At 47.1% G+C, this 16897-nt stretch overlaps 1 protein-coding gene across 1 annotated transcript in view; it reads left to right on the top strand.

Moving 5' to 3' along the window:
* The window catches only part of LOC308098723 (cytoplasmic phosphatidylinositol transfer protein 1-like), a gene marked incomplete at its 5' end in the record, with an annotated part of 188967 nt that overhangs the window by 86625 nt on the left and 85445 nt on the right, over nucleotides 1-16897 (top strand). The gene's annotated exons all lie outside the window — the stretch shown is intronic.

The raw sequence follows: 16897 nt of genomic DNA on the forward strand, positions 1-16897 counted from the left end.
ATTGGCTGTGCTGGAGTTGGGCGGGAGTAATACCGTTGACTGACAACCCCTTCAGCCAATGATAATTTTTCCCCTTCAGCCAATCAGCAGTTCACCAGTCTTAATGTGACGCGACGGGACTTTTGAGACAGCCATACCCAAAATGGGTTGCCTTTTTCGGGTACAATGGTGTCACTGCCCGCCCCTACCGGTTCTCTAATTATTATTTTTTAAATAGGCTTTGTCATGATTAATTGACCACATATATGAAGTTAAACAACTAAATTCTATCCAAACAATATCTTATAAGTAAATTCCGTGCCTCAAAATAGAAGTTAGAGAGCTTTTTGAAGTAAAAAAATAGCGGAGAATTGGCCGCACAAGAAAAAGATGGCTGCCGTTCGTGTTTTGGGCTCACTCGAACTCGCCACCTGATTGGCCAACGTAAGCTGTCAATCACAGAACAATGAGCGACGACGCTGATAGGCGCGGCCGTTTGGCATACACAGCCAATATTGCAGAGAGGCGGTTCATGCCAGACTCACTCCAGGAATCAAATAGAAATGAGATTTCCGGAGGGAGGGTTTACCAGGCTAGGTATAGGGGGCATATCGGGCAAATCTGCATTTACAATTTTGAAGACCAGACCCATTTTTAGTTGTTTAACCCTGTCTTCCACCCTGAGCCAGCCTAGGCTGGCAAAGTGAGTGGGAGAGAGGTGGGTCATGGGCCCCAGTCCGAGAAGTAGTCGGATCAGTTTGTTTTGGGAGGTTTGAAGCTTAGTCTGCAGTGACACTGAGGTGTTGGAGTACCAAGAGGAGCTAGCATAGTCAAAAAGGGGCTGAATCAGGGCCCCTGAGAGGGTCCTGAGGGCCTGAGGGTTGACAAAAGAGGAAACTCTGCCCATAAATCTGGTTCTCTGGTTTACTCCTTTGACCACCTTTGTTGCCAAGCTTTCACCTGACAGGTATTTGTCCAGAATACATCCCAAATAGGTAATCTCTTCTTTGCTAGTGATGATTGTGTCATCGACTTTGACCTTGAAGTCATTTACCTTCATTTTACTGAGGGAATGTTTGGTCCCAAATAGGATGGATTCAGTTTTCCCAAGGTGTAGAGACAGTTTGTTATCGGTAAGCCAGGTACGGATTTTTGAGAGTTCAGAGCTGAGAGCTTCCTCAACTTGCAACTTGTCCTCACCCGAGATCAGGAGTGCCGAGTCATCAGCGAACAGGAACAGTTTGCAGTTACAGGCAGCATTCATGTCGTTAATGTATAGAAGGAACAGTAACGGCCCTAGAATGCTGCCTTGAGGAACCCCGCAGCTCACCGGGAGGGATGAGGACATGGTTCCGTTGATGTCAACCACTTGTTCTCTACCCTCCAAGTAAGATCTCATCCAATTTAGTGATGTGCAATCAAAACCAATCGCCCTCAGCTTATCAAGTAGAATTGCGTGGTTTACAGTGTCAAACGCCTTTTGGAGGTCCAGCATGACCATGCCACAGTATTTGCCCGAGTCTACCTCACGTTTGATGTAGTCGGTCAAATATAGTAGGCATGTGTCAGTGGAGTGGGATGTTCTGAAGCCTGATTGGAATTCAAACAACAGTTTACGCTCGCTGAGGTAGCTGTTGATTTGTTCTTGGATTGATCGCTCTATAACCTTTGAGATGGAACAAAGGATGGAAACAGGCCTATAGTTGCCAGGATCTAGTTTGCTTCCTTTTTTAAATAGAGGGATTACTCTTGCCAACTTGAATTCTTGTGGGACGTGACACTGACTGATGGATAAGTTTGTAATGTGGGCTACTATGGGAGCAATGGAGACCGCTGCGTCTCTGAGGAATCTGGTGGGGATGTTGTCAAGGCCGGTGGCCTTGTTTGGCTGTAGGGCGAGGAGTTTGTTTTGCACATCATCAGTCAATACAGGTTTGAAAAAGAAGGAATCTTTTTTAGCCCCTAGTTTCTCATAGTGAGCTTGAATGTGGTCGGGGCCATACAGACCTGAATGCTGAGGGAGTTTGCTTACCAACTGGGTTGCAACTGTGGTGAAGAAACTGTTAAAACAGTCCGCTACCAATTGCTTGTCGGTAGTGAGCGAGCCACTTGAAATAATGCAAATGTTTGTAGATTTAGTCTGAATTTTTCCGTTGCAGCCTTTGTTTTAGTGCCTCCCACAGTTTTTGTGGGTGGCTTTTGTTTGCCTCTATGTTCTCATTTAAGAAATTCTTTTTGGCATTTCTGATCAATTTAGTAACTACATTTCGTAGATTTCTGCACTTTTCAAGTAGCTGCTCACTTTTGTTTTTCCTGAGCTCGGAGTAGCTTTTGTTCCTGAGTTTGATGGCATTCAAAATGTCACCCTTCATCCAAGGTTCTGTGCTAGCTTTGACCCTCACCACCTTTGTGGGTGCGATGTTATCAAGTACACACAAAAAAGCTTTTTTGAAACAGGACCAGGACTCCTCCACAGAGGTGCAATTTAGGACATGGGACCAGTCCATTTTTCCAAGAGCTGTTGTTAGAAGATCACTTGAGTAGTGTTTCATAGACCTGCAGCTGATTGTCCTGTGACAATAAGCTCCAGGTCCGTGAATCTTCCGTGTGCAGAAAATGATACTGTGATCACTTAAGCTACACTCAATCACTCCACTCTTGGAAATTCTGGATTGGTCCGTTGTCAACACTAGGTCTATGATTGATTGAGAAGCAATGCCTACCCTTGTAAAATGCTTTATCAGCTGGGTAAAGCTGTGCAGGTCACAGAACTTTCTGAGGGACTTAAAGGTAGCTGAGTCTTTCTTCAGAACACAGGTGTTAAAGTCACCAATTAGTACTGTCTCAGAGTTTCCTAAACCCGCCACATGATCCTCAATCAAGTCATAAAAAGAGAAATGTCTGTCTGTCCCTAGCCTTACACACACACACACACACACACACACACACACACACACACACACACACACACACACACACACACACACACACACACACACACACACACACACACACTAAAATGACCGATCTACAAGTACTTAAAAGTAACTTATGAGTAAAACTATTTAAAAGTAAATAATTGGAGTAAAACATTTTTTAAATGAGTAACTAGAAAAAGTGCTCCTCTGAGCACAGTTCTCCGCCAGGTCAGGTAGGCTATTGTGGCCTCCTGGTGGCGCTATAATAGGCCAATGTGAAAAGGGTGCCATTTCTTCTTAGGCCTTGCACGGCAATCGGACACTGCATTCATGATTTGAGGCATTTTGTTAAAAAAATAGTTTTGCTAAATTAGATCTGCTGGTGGCGCTATAACAGGCCAATGTTAAAAGGGTAGCATTTGTTCCTCAACATAGTGTGAATGTGCGTTCATGATTTGCGGCATTTTGTTCAAAACGGGCCACTCCTGCAAACTTTAGATGTGAATCTTAGCCAATCGGGATCGAATATGAAAAATTAAACAGTTCTTTGTCGTTCTGAGTCGTGAGGCACTCACTATGGGAAACAGCGACATCTGGCGATGCAACAGAGCTACACACAATACGCTCCCGGGGCCCATTCATTGGGCAAGAGGGTATGTCACGTCACCGGCCGTCCCTTCCCCTTTCCGGAAGGACATATAAGGCCCGGTCGTGATGTAGTACAGTTCCTCTGTTCGCAGATGCACTAGGCTCACACGCTTATAAAAACTGAAAACAACTTCAAACTGCTTAAATCTCCGATTTCCAGTCTTCATGAGAGAAACCAGCTCTAACCCTAAAAGCGGAGATTAGGATCAATCGCCCACAGGTTTTCTCTCGCTTCGGAAAACAACGTATTACTTATTTTCTGCCTCGTGGTGAGTTGGCTACTAGCCACCTTAGCTGCTACCTAGCTTAACTAGCCACCTTAGCCGCTAACTAGCTTAGCTGTTTGGCTACAGCCACAGCCCGTAGCACCCTTCCCTAAGCTAACTCCCCGTATAGAGCTGTTAGCTTAGAGCTTCCACCACACGATGGCCAACTCCAAAGGTGTCCCGTTCTACGAGGGCCCTCTACCACCGAGACGGTGCGGGCTCCCGGACTGCTCGGCCACCATCGCCGGTGATGATCCACACAACATCTGTATCGTCTGCCTCGGTGTGGCCCATGCGTTCAACGCGCTCTCTGACCCCGTTTCTTTCTGCGGCGCCTGTTCGCGCTACTCTGAGAGATTCCTGAGCGCACGCTACGGCCAGGCCAGGGACTGCGCAGGCGGCAGCCGCGGAGAGGCCGGAGCAACGAATGCTAGCGGCGCTAGCGTTGCTCGTCTAGCATCGCAGCGGCACCCCCGCGTCCCCACCCCAACCCCAGCTGCTACGAGTGGTGGCCCTCAACGCTCGCAGCACCACGCTGGGACCCCACCACCACCACCACCTCCCGCCTTGGGCCCTGTGGAGAGCGGTGCTAGCCTCCCACAGGGCCGCGGTAAACAACGGCCAGCCACCGCCGCTGTGGCCGCCGGCCCTCAGCCCCCACAGCACCAGGGCAGCCAGGCCCTCTCCTCCCCCCCGCCCCAGTCGTTCCTCTCCAGCGGCAGTTACCGGCAGGAAGAGGACTACTACTCTGGGCAGGAGGACTACGAGGAGGGCGAGTACGAGGAGGACGACGGAGATGAGGAGCTCCCGTGTCATCAGGAGCCCACGGACGTCGTCATGCTCAGCCCAGTGCCGGGAGACGACGGACGGACCGCGTCCACCAGCACCCCCCTCCCCCCTCGTTGAGACTCTCAATGCCAGCACTCTGTTACAGGGCTCCCTGAGCGTGCTGCTTCAGGACCTGAAACCCGCCCTGGGCGAACACGCGGAGGAGGTCGAGTTGGTGATGCAGCTCATCATTCAACTGAACCTGCACGCCACTCACTGGACCGGGAGGTCCCTGGAACTCTGCGCCATGCAAGAGCGGACCAGATGGCTGGACCTCGTCGACTTCCCCAGCGAAGCCGGCCAGGAGGCCAAGAAGCAGCTTCTGGCTCTCGACCCGGAGAACCTCTTCAAGGACGGCGCTGAGTTCTTAAAGTCGTTCACGGAGGAGAGGAGGACGACCCACGAAGCCACCACGGGCGTCTTCGAACCCCTCTCATCCTCCTCCTCCAACACCAGGTCCCGAGGGGAGAGACCAGCGGCGAGAGGACGCTCCTCCTCCCTCCAGACCAGGTCAGGACGCCCCCAGAACGCACCGACACCGGCAACGTCCAGGGAGAGGTCCCACGAGGAGGTTGGCACTCGACCTCAGGCCTCACGCCCCAACCCCGCTGCCCGGGCTCCACGTCGCGACACCACCCGCTCCCGTCGTGGACCCACCTGTTCCTCTCAGTGTCCTGCAGGCATGGGAGGAGACACAGCACTGCCGACCGCTCCACCCAGAGCTGCACGGTCAGACTGGGCGGACGCGGACCCCCCCGTCGTTAATGGGGGAGAGACAGAGACCCTTTTTGCACCTCGAGGACAGAGTCATGGACCACTCCTCCACGCCCAAACAGCAAAAAATGTCGCACATTTCTGTGAGGTCGGTAATGCACAGCCCTGTTTTTGTTCCATTAAATATGTTACAAAGTACAAAACCTTGTCTTATTCCAACCCTATCTGTAGACCAGGGAGAACGGGAGCCACCTACATGGCGGTCCCCCGTTCTCGATGGTCTCCCTATGAGCCCACAGTGCTCGGAAAAAACGGTCCTCGGTTTTCCGAACAATGCTGGGACAAACCTACCGAATGTATTTACACCAGTGCAGGTAATAAAACCAGTATCACCTCTGTCCGCCAGAGGGCGCCTTTGCACCTTGGCACAGGGGTCACGCCGGTTTTATCTCCCGTCCGCCAGGGGGCACCAAAACGCCACTGTAGTAAGGGAGTTTCACAAAAAGGCCGCACGGAAGGTTGACATCGAGGAGGCATCGCGTGCGGGGTCACGTGACTTCCTCGAATTTTCCAGTCAGTCATATAACGCCTATACTGTCTCTAGTGGGCACCACACGTGTGGCCCCACCAGATCGACCGACAACGTCACTAGTTTCCATGGTAATGACCGAACGGTTTGTGGGACGAATGACGCCAGCAGCCCCCCCCAACCCTCTAGCTCGCTGTTTAACACAGTGGAAAGCTTGCCACCCGTCTCCTTGCCGCACCATACAGAAGGGTTACAAAATACAATTCTCGGCGGGCGGATCGGCACTGACTTTGAGGGAGGAGGTTCTCTCTCTCCTAAGCAAGGGCGCTATCAGAGAATTATCTCCGGATCAGAAACGCCTGGGTTTCTACTCGAAATATTTTCTGGTCACGAAAAAGGGGGGGGGGGGATGTACGACCCATCCTGGATCTAAGAGGTCTCAACAAGTTTCTAACTAAATTCAAGTTTCGTATGCTGACAACCGCGACGTTATTACGCACGGTGCGTCAGGGCGACTGGTGGACCAGCATAGATCTGAAGGATGCGTATTTCCACATTCCCATCTACCCACCGCACAGGAAATTTCTGTGCTTTGGGTTCGAGGGACGGGTGTACGAGTACACGGTTCTCCCGTTTGGAATGTCCCTGAGCCCCCGTGTGTTCGTGAAGTGCACACAGGCTGCTATAGCTCCGTTGAGGAGACAGGGGATACGTCTGTCGACTTACATCGACGACTGGCTCTTGGCCGGGGACTCCGGTCGGGAGGTGGCGAGACACACGGAGATAGCTATCTCCCACCTGACGTTGTTGGGTTTCACTGTTAATTTTCAGAAGAGCTGATTCCACGTCAACAAACCTCTTTCATAGGGATTTCACTGGATTCAACCACGCTCGTGGCACGTCTATCCAAGGAAAGGATAGACAGCTTCCTAGCCTGTGTGAGGTCTTTTCATGTAGGAAAGACAGTCACGTACAGGCTGTGCATGCAGGCGGCGGGTCTCATGGCTTTGGCCATACACCTGATCTGCCTAGGCAGACTCTTTATGAGGCCTTTTCAGAGGTGGGCTCTCAACATCCCACCTACCATGGGGTCTCGACGGGTTCTGGTATCTCCACGTTGCATGGATGCACTCAGACCGTGGTCACGCGCACTGTTTCTGTCAGAGGGTGTCAGTATAGGTGCTGTGATTTCACGGAGGGTCGTCACGACGGACGCCAGCCTGACAGGCTGGGGCGCCGTTCACGAGGGCCATGCAGCCAGGGGGGTGTGGGACCCCAGTCTACAGTCGGCCCACATCAACTACCTGGAGCTCAAACATTTCGAGGCGCGCATCAGCGGTTGCCATGTCCTGGTCAGGACGGACAACACTACGACCATGTGTTACGTCAACAAGCAGGGAGGCTTAGGCTCCCGAGTGTTGGACAACCTGGCCCGCGAGCTGACAATGTGGTGCGAATCGCGCCTGCTGTCAATTTGTGCGCTCCATGTCCCGGGCCTTCAGAACAGCGGGCGGATCTGTGTCCAGGGGCAGGTATTGGTACACGGATTGGTCACTCAATCCGAAAGTGGCGGACATGATTTGGACCAGGTTCGGCCGACCACAGGTCGATTTGTTTGCCTCAGCAGAGAACGCGAAGTGCTCTCGCTTTTTCTCAGTGAAGGCGACAGACCTCTCGTTGGGACTGGACGCGTTGGCCCACAGCTGGCCAAGGGAATTGCTGTTTGTATACCCGCCGCTGGAGCTGATCCGCCCAACATTGGAGAGGGTCAGACTCCACAGTCTGTCTGTGCTACAGGTAACTCCAGCATTGGGCGTGTGGAGATCAGAGATAACTCCTCTCCTCTACGCCAAGCCGTGGCCCCTCCCTCCGATCGCGGACCTGCTGCAGCAAGCAGGGAACGAAATCGACAACCCCCGCCCCCGGGACCTGTGGGTCTGGCCCGTGAAAGGGCCACCTTAGACTCGTGCGGCTTGCCCCCTGACGTGGTAGCTACCATTCAGGGGGCCAGGGCCGGATCTACGAGGGCTGCCTATGACATTAAATGGAATATTTTTGTGTCATGGTGCCGGGAGCAGTCGCCGGTGGTGGTGGCTTTTCGGGCTCCAGTGCGCAGCATTCTTATTTTCCTGCAGAGCAGGTTAAATCAGGGCTTGGCCTTCTTGACGGTCAAAGTGTACCTGGGGGCCATCTCCGTCTGCCACAAAGGTTTCGATGGCGGGACGGTTGGCAAGCATCCCCTGGTGCGGCGGTTCATGGGCAGCGCCAGACGGGCTAGGCCGACTAACAGGCCTTTGTTTCCGGCCTGGGATTTGGCTGTAGTGCTGAATGCACTTTGCCTTTCTCCCCTTGAGCCTCTCGAGGCTGTGAGCCTGAAATTAGTTAGTCTTAAGATGGTCCTCTTGGTGGCCCTGTCTACGGCTAAGAGAGTTAGTGACCTACATGCACTCTCGGTGAGTTCGGAGTGCTTGAGGTTCTCTGGTGACGGCAGGAGGGTTCTGTTGAAACCGAACCTGGCGTTTGTTACCAAGACCGGGGTGGTGGCACCGGCTCCGGTTGAGTTGGTAGCTTTCCATCCACCTCCTTTCGCTTCGGCGGAGGATGAGCGGTTACATTGTCTTTGTCCAGTGAGGGCCTTGAGGCTCTAAGGATAAGGATAAGGATAATTCCTTTTAACAGGTCGTTCATGGAAGTCCTTGCGGTCTTGTTTCCAATGAGAACCTGTGAGCAATTGGGGTTAAGAGTCTTGCTCAGGGACAAATTTCATATCATCGGCGCATATGCTGGGATAGCCTGGAATCGAACTTGGGGCAACCAGGGCCTCTGGTTCCCTAGGCGGGCTCACTAACCACTCAGCTATGGCCGCCCCTTCTACTGTCAGAAGACGGCGGCCAGCAGGTCGTCTACGCAGCTGTTTGTCTCCTATGGCCGCGGTGACCAGCGGAAGGCGATCGCCAAGCCGACGCTTTCCAGGTGGATAGTTGAGGCTATAAGGCTCGCCTATACTAGTAGTGGGACCCCAGTGCCTAATGGACTGAGGGCTCACTCAACTAGGGGGGTGGCTGCATCATGGGCCCTTGCTAGGGGGGCTTCGGTCCAGGAGATTTGCACGGCCGCTAACTGGTCGTCACCTTCGACCTTTGAAGCCTTTTACAGCCTGGACGTGGCGGCTTCCTCAGTGGCGCACGCAGTCCTGGGCGTGGCAGCCTCATCTACTTGAGGTGCTTTTCTCCTCTGGACATGATCCTGGGGGCTAACGATCAGTTGGTCTCGGGAGCAGGGGGCCCTGTTCCCTTGTTGTAGGGTTAGTAGATGACAGACCTTGTTTGTCTATTAGCTGAATAAGGCAGACTGCGGTCTGTCAGGGCCTTCTTTTCTTATCCCTTATGCCGCGTCCGGGCCCGGAGGGTACTTGGAGGAAGTACTACGTCACGACCTGGCCTTATATGTCCTTCCGGAAAGGGGAAGGGACGGCCGGTGACGTGACATACCCTCTTGCCCAATGAATGGGCCCCGGGAGCGTATGTGTAGCTCTGTTGCATCGCCAGATGGCGCTGTTTCCCATAGTGAGTGCCTCACTCCTGAACTAAAAGAACCGGGGCTACATACGTAACCTCTAGATCTGTGTTGGTCACATGACTATAGAGATCATGTGTACCGATTTGCGTGAAATTTGGATAAAATTGGAAGGAGTAATGTAAAGAAATATGTTTTACATAAGTCAGCCTCCTGGTGGCGCTATAAAAGGCAGATGAGAAAAATGCAGGGCAAAGGTTTTTCCTTGACCTCTAGGGAGTGCGCATACAAAGTTTTACACAGATTGGTGCAGTTATAGGTAAAAACACGAATCGGGCAGGGGGTCGTCTATCTAACAGGAAAATACTATATAGTACTACCTCCTTTCTTTGCCTCCTGAAAGGTGAATTTTCGGGGCTGTTTTAAAAGAGCCCAGCGAACTGCACTTTTTGAGGGATGGGGTTAGACTATTCCAAACCTGGGTGGCAGTGCTGTAGAAGGAGAATTTGCCCATGTTTGTTTTGTGGGTGGGTGGTACCAGATCGTTGTTAACGCTCCCTCTAGTTTTGTGACTGTGGGTGTTGCTAACTTTTTGGAGGTATTTACTCAGATATGCGGGAATATGGGGCATATCGGGCAAATTTAGACCAATCCCATTTTTAGTTGTTTAACTCGGTCTTCTACCCTGAGCCAGCCTATGCTGGCAAAATGGGTGGGTGAAAGGTGGGTCATGGGCCCCAGACCGATGAGTAGCCGAATCAGTTTGTTTTTGGAGGTTTGACATCGTATGTGTCAAACGATGTATTACTTGTAGCCTATGCACAGTATAGACATGACACAAATTCCACTGCTTTTTATTAATTTTGTAGGCTATCAGTTAAATTTAGAGCTGAATTATTAGTTCAGCACGGTGAAGTTAAAGTTGGAAATTTCATTTCCTGTTGCCTTTTATGGTGCGAAAAGGGTGTGTGGAACAATGTAAATGAACTTCTCGGGAACATGCTTGCGATTTTACGACCAGCTGGCAGCCGTCCGGATTCCTCATGACATACACCTGTGATCCGCACATTTGAGGGATTTACACACCCCTTTGCGAATTGCATGTCAGTCTTAGCTTCGAGAAAATACACCCTCCTTTTATGACTTTATTTACACCTTATGACCAGCTTAGTGAATCGGGGCCATTCACATTCACAATCACTTAATTTTGAAGTGAACTCTGCAGCCACACTGGGGCGCCGTTAACGTTGGACACCAACCATACACCTGACTTTTGCTTCAAAGCTTTTGATTGCCTTTCAATAAAACCATATTTGATATTGATTATAGAGAATGTTATATTACTGTAATCCATTCATTATTTCCTGCGCAATGGATGAATAAAACTGAAGTGTGTAATTTGGAGAGCATGGCATCACGTGCAGCACAAATTGTCTATCATCTTATATCCTACCACACAATTCGAGCCCGTCCCTCTGTACCAAAAACGTTAGGTACAGCTCAGCACCAAAGCAGTCGTCCAATTCTTTCCCAACTTGCTACAAAAATCGCTCATGGCTCTGTTGACAACATCATCTACTTTCTTTTCCACTTTCACATGTGTCTCCACTTCTAATAATCACAAAATGTTTGCAATATTTTTGCTCGCAGTTTACTTCTGGATGTGCTCCAACGTCATAATGATCACAATTTTGCCAGCCAATCATGTGCGAGAAACACACACACACACTTTTTTTTGTGTTTGTCACATTCCTAAGCCAATAATTTGACGATAATAAGATGCTTATGTATCCGGTAGGAGACACAAAGGAGACTGTTTGTGTCTCCTACCAGAGAGACCGGCGATCATCAAATTATTGGCTTAGAAATGCGACAAAAACAAAACAATGTCCATGAATTCAAGGCTTCATGGGGTGTGTAATTGATAGGAAATAAGTATTATTTTTCTGTGAACTATACTCCTTTAAGGCTGGGTTGTCGTCTGTCAATCTTAGAAGTCTGTTCAACAGGGGCCCCGAGGGTCCCCTGTTGAAGCGGTGATTTGAAGTCATCACTTCTGGGCGTCCATGGTCGCTCTGTCCGTGGTCGTGGTGCTGTGGGCTGGTTCTCATTCCATACATTGAAGGGACGTGAACCCACACAATCAAAGGGGAGGAAGAGGAGGAGGGATGGGGAGAGAGGTGGAGAGGGATCTAAGCCTCTTGCTACCAGTATGTGCCCTAAGGGAGTGGTCACACCGAACTTTAATTCTGCCTATGCGGTGGATTCTGCCAATGCTTTTCAATGGGAACAAAGCGTTTTTTTTTAAGAAATCCACAAATGGCAACAAACCACTCCGTTCCCATTGAAAAGCATTGACAAAATCCACCCTCATAGGTAGAATTAAAGTTTGGCGTGACTGCACCCTAACACAGCAATTGCTGGAGTCTTGTTGCATGGTGCATCAGTGGGTTTTATAAAACAAAGAACAAGTTAACAAACTGAATTATGATACAGACTGCACACAGTGAAAGTCAGGAAACAGGGAGATACACAGATGTTAGTGATCTATAGAAAGTTGCACTCAGTAGATCATGTGCAGACATAATTTGCTGAAGACTGGTAAATAAATAAACAAACAAACAAACAAACAATTAATTAATTAATGAACATGTTTCTGCAATAAACAGTTACAATAAACCTAATTGAAATAAGCCTAATTGAAATAACTTTTGACCTCAAACGGTATAATAATATTATACCGAGTCATGTGATAAACATGTATTATATGTTTATCACATGACTCCAGAGATAAGAGATTGTTCTGAAGAAAATACAAAATGGTGGAAAATCCAGTTAGACGAAAATTGTGCATGGCCTATTATGGTCATGATCCAAGGAATCATGGACAATGTGTATTTTAATTGTACAACCTAAAGTTCAAGAGCTAATTGTGGTCATCTGAAATATTTCGGTATTTCCTTGACCTACTGGCAAAGTGCACAAGAAATATTACACTGATTGGTCTAGTAGTTTGCAAGCTCAACCCCAGACCCACGCACAGTCAGACACACACAGACAGAGACCCTCATCTATCAATGGAGCGTAAAAAATTGCATATTTTTTTGCCTTAAATCTGGCCGTAGGGCAACGCCAAAGTCACATTTATGAAGCGATCCTATACAGCCAATCCTAGCGTACATTTGGTCGGAGCTTTGATAAATCTGACGTCTGAAAACGAGCGTCATTTAAATAACACGCCCTAATATATTCTCGAAAAGCCCCGATTTTACAATATGAAGAACCAGAATACGACCAAACAAAGCATGGAAACCCAATAAGAAAGAGTTTCGCCGGCTCGCCTCTCACTGCCTGTCAAGTCACACACACACACACACACACACACACACACACACACACACACACACACACACACACACACACACACACACACACACACACACACACACACACACACACACACACACACACACACACACACACACGCACCTACTTGCAAGCCCAACTGCGTAGTGGTACAATCTTTGTCAATCAGATAGGCTCACATGAATTGTGACTTAACTTAAATCAGTAACTTACATGAATGACAGATTAAGATACCACATCGCCATGAATGGAATACGTTTGTATATTAATTTATTTAACCCATTCCGAGCAGTGCAAGTTCGAGTTACACTAAAATAAAGCAGTCATGTAGGCTATTCCCATTTCCCAGTGAGACTCGGACGGGCGAGTCTCGTGCCGCGCCGCGTTAATGAGAGATAGATAGCCTGAAGAGAACATTAATGGATGAGTTTGGCCGTGGGTTAAATGTCCGATCTCCCGGTGGCCATGAAAAGATAACAGCGGCGCCGCTGCACCGGACCAAACTCCCGAAAATGCTCTCGTATAAGCGCTCGTATATTTTGTAAATAGCAGATCTACAAGCTCACAACGCATCGCATTGACGTGTTGTGAGCTTGTAGATCTGCTATTTACAAATAACCAATGCAGCCAGATCTGCAATCTTATCTGAACTGATCTGATCTGACTGTTAAAGCTGTTTGTTTAAATGAGTTTATAAAATGTTATATTTTCACAGGGATTATTTATTATTGTGTTAGATATACAATTTGGAGTGGATACATATGTTCAGATGCCTGTCAGACGGTGAGCAGTGCTGCTCCGCATGTCTAGGATGGAACAAACGGGTGTAGCCAAAGTCAACAACTGCCTGCATGCGACCAGACGTGAGATCTGTGCGGGCGGTACGCTGAAGACAAAGTCAGGATATTGATAAATGCCGAAAGTTGCGGTGATCTCGTTGTACGCCCATTATTTGGTCTACACCACGTTGATAAATGAGGGCCACTGAGACAGACACACACACACATAATCAGGTCTCCAGCCTTCGGCCTGGCAGAGGGTATAAAAGGGAAGAGAGTCACAGGGAAAACAGGAACCGTTACTATTCTAAAAGGTTTTACATTTTGTTGTCATGACAAAAAGACAAGGCTGAAGGCCTTATAGTCACTATTTTGGGAATGGATTGTTTTCTCATTTCTATCTTTTGTCTTTTATTTTATTCATAGAGTTTAGTGAAGTGTCTAGCAGTGGTGGAAAAAGTACTCAGATTTTGTAAAAGTAGCAAGTACCACAAAGTTACAAGTAAAAGTCCCTATTCACATTGACGTCAAAATATATTTACAGTAACTAAAAGTACTCAAATGTTTCAATTTTTTTTTAAATAGCAGATCTACAAGCTCACAATGTATCGCATCGTGTTGTTAGCTTGTAGATTGCCTATTTTTTAATAGCCAAAGTATGAAATAGGGCTTAGAGGTCACTGTATGTTTTATAATATAATAATTTTAATCTGCAAAATAACTTGTAACTAAAGTTTTCAAATAATTGTAGTGGAGTAAAAGTACAATATTTGGCTCTGAGATGTAAAAGTACTGAAAATCGGAAATACTGAAATCTTAAAAAGAAAATAATATATATAATTTATTTATTTTGAAATGTATTGTTTTATTTAAGTACAGTACTTGAGTAAATGTACTTAGTTCCACCACTGGTGTCTAGTATAAAAGACATGATGATCTTAATGCTACTTTTTTGTCTCCGCCAGGCCGAAAGGCATGGCGAGAGAGTTTTACCCTCCGTCCGTTTGTCCGTCCGTCCGTCCGTGTGTGTGTGTGTGTGTGTGTCCGTCTGTGACCAGCTAATCTCCGCCACCGTTGGCTTGATCGCACCGAAACTGTGCACACACACTCCCTGGATGCCAATTCCAAACTTCTGCCCCAAATTTTTCACATGGGCCTTTTATAGCGCCACCAGGTGGCCGATTTGTGCAAAACATATTTTCTGACAGTACTCCTACAGATTTTGTCCAAAAATCTCGCAAATCGGTACACAGTATCTTTATAGTCATTAAACGAAAATACTCTTTCAGATTTATCATATTCCATCCTGATTGGCTCAAAATGGCTTCCAAAGTTTGCAGGAGTGCTCCGTTTTCAACAAAATGCCTCAAATCATGAACACAGCATGCAATTTACGTAAAATTTTGCACGCATATTTCCACTATGCCGAGGAATAAATACCACTTGAAAATGTTCAAATCAGCTTCATGGTGGCGCTATAACAGGCTGATTCATGTTTTTACCTATAACTGCACCGATCTGTGTAAAACTTTGTATGCGCACTCCCTAGAGGTCAAGGAAAAACCTTTGCCCTGCATTTTTCACAGATGTCTTTTATAGCGCCACGAGGAGGCCGACTTATGTAAAACACATGTTTTATATTACTCCTTCAGATTTTATCAAAATTTCACATAATCGGTACACATGATCTCCATAGTCATGTGATCAAGACGGATGTGTTTGGTTTTTCATATTCCATCCTCATTGGCTAAGATTGACATCTAAAGTTTGCAGTAGTGTTGTTTTGAATAAAATTCCGCAAATCACGAACGCACCGTCCGACGATTGCAGTCAAACTTTGCACGCACATTCACACTATGTTGGGAACTAATGCCACCCTTTTGACATTGGCCTGTTATAGCGCCTCCAGCAGGTCTAATTTAGCAAAACATTTTTTTTGCCCAAAATGCCTCAAACCATCAATGCAGTGTCCGATTGCCGTGCAAGGCCTAAGAACAAATGGCACCCTTTAAACATTGGCCTATTATAGCGCCACCAGGAGGCCACAATAACCTACCTGACCTGGCGGAGACCTGTGCTCCGAGGAGCACTTTTTCTAGTTTCATTATTATTTTGTTCAGTTAAAATCAGTCTGTAATGTATCCAGGGGAATGATCTGATCTGTGGCAAATATATTACTGTTTTTAGGAATAAATGTATCATAAAACTGACTGATTATGTAATCTGTTCTTTAACAGCATGGAATCTAAATTATATTTGTATTTTGTCTGAGCCATTAATTATCTAAAATCTCTTTACACATTGTTTTTTAAACCTCCTACATTAAACATATTCTAGTTTGAAAGTGTTAAATGGGTGAAATTAGGGCATCTCTCTCTTAGAGCCCCCAAAGATAGGTACAGTAATTTTAACATTCCTCTTTTAACACTAGAAAGATGCATTATTTCAGAGAGTTATGGGGTCAGAAATAATAAGACAAGTTCAAGCTTATTTCTTTGTAACTGATCTGGCAAATAACTTGTTGAAGTTGTATTGTGTGATTCATCAGTTATATTACCCATGAGCAAGCAAGCTGGCAAACCCTCTGGTCTAGAACTATAGCTGAGCTATCAATTCAGATTAGTCTTAAAGTTGCATGTTTAGATATTTACATGGCAGTTAAAAGTGTAACATCTAACTAAAAACAGGCCTGAGAAAATACATTTATTACAGGCATGCCAACAGCATTCTGGATTAGTGTGCAATTAGATTTCCCTAGGTTAATATTCAATATAAAATAGATTATGTGTATGGTGTGTTTTGGTTAAATATGTATATTTATTTCTGAGCTTGTAAGCTGTTGTGCTATGCAGTAGCTGTTGTCCTGTCCCTCCATAAAATAAAACAAAATTATACCTGATGGTAAAGAGAAGGAAACTGGCACCGATAATTACGTAAGTCACTGCCAGTGTTCTTTGAGAAGGAATAATTAGTGAAGTCATGAGGAAGAAAACAGAAACATAATAGAATGCAGGTGGCTGGGTGCCAAGAAATACAACTGCTATTGCCAAAGAAATGTCTTCTTCCATCTCTGAACAAGTTAGACTCAGGCCTGGCGGTGTGACTGCTTAAATCAGACATCAGCCACCTTACAATCCTAAATTAACGGAATGCTATATTCCATGTGAACAAGTGCAAATAGCTCCAAATAATAGTATAATTTTCTAACATTGTCATAAGTCTGTATTTGTTAATATTCTCTCTCGTACACTGTAGTGAAGCTTACAAAAGGAGGAAGCTACGGGTTGTTGTGATGCTGCCAAACACAAATCTTTTGTTCATTGTGTATGCCAGGGTTACATGTTGAATTTCCTC

The sequence above is a fragment of the Gymnoscopelus braueri genome (genome assembly GCF_963280865.1).
Source record: "Gymnoscopelus braueri genome assembly, chromosome: 13".
Taxonomy (NCBI): domain Eukaryota; kingdom Metazoa; phylum Chordata; class Actinopteri; order Myctophiformes; family Myctophidae; genus Gymnoscopelus; species Gymnoscopelus braueri.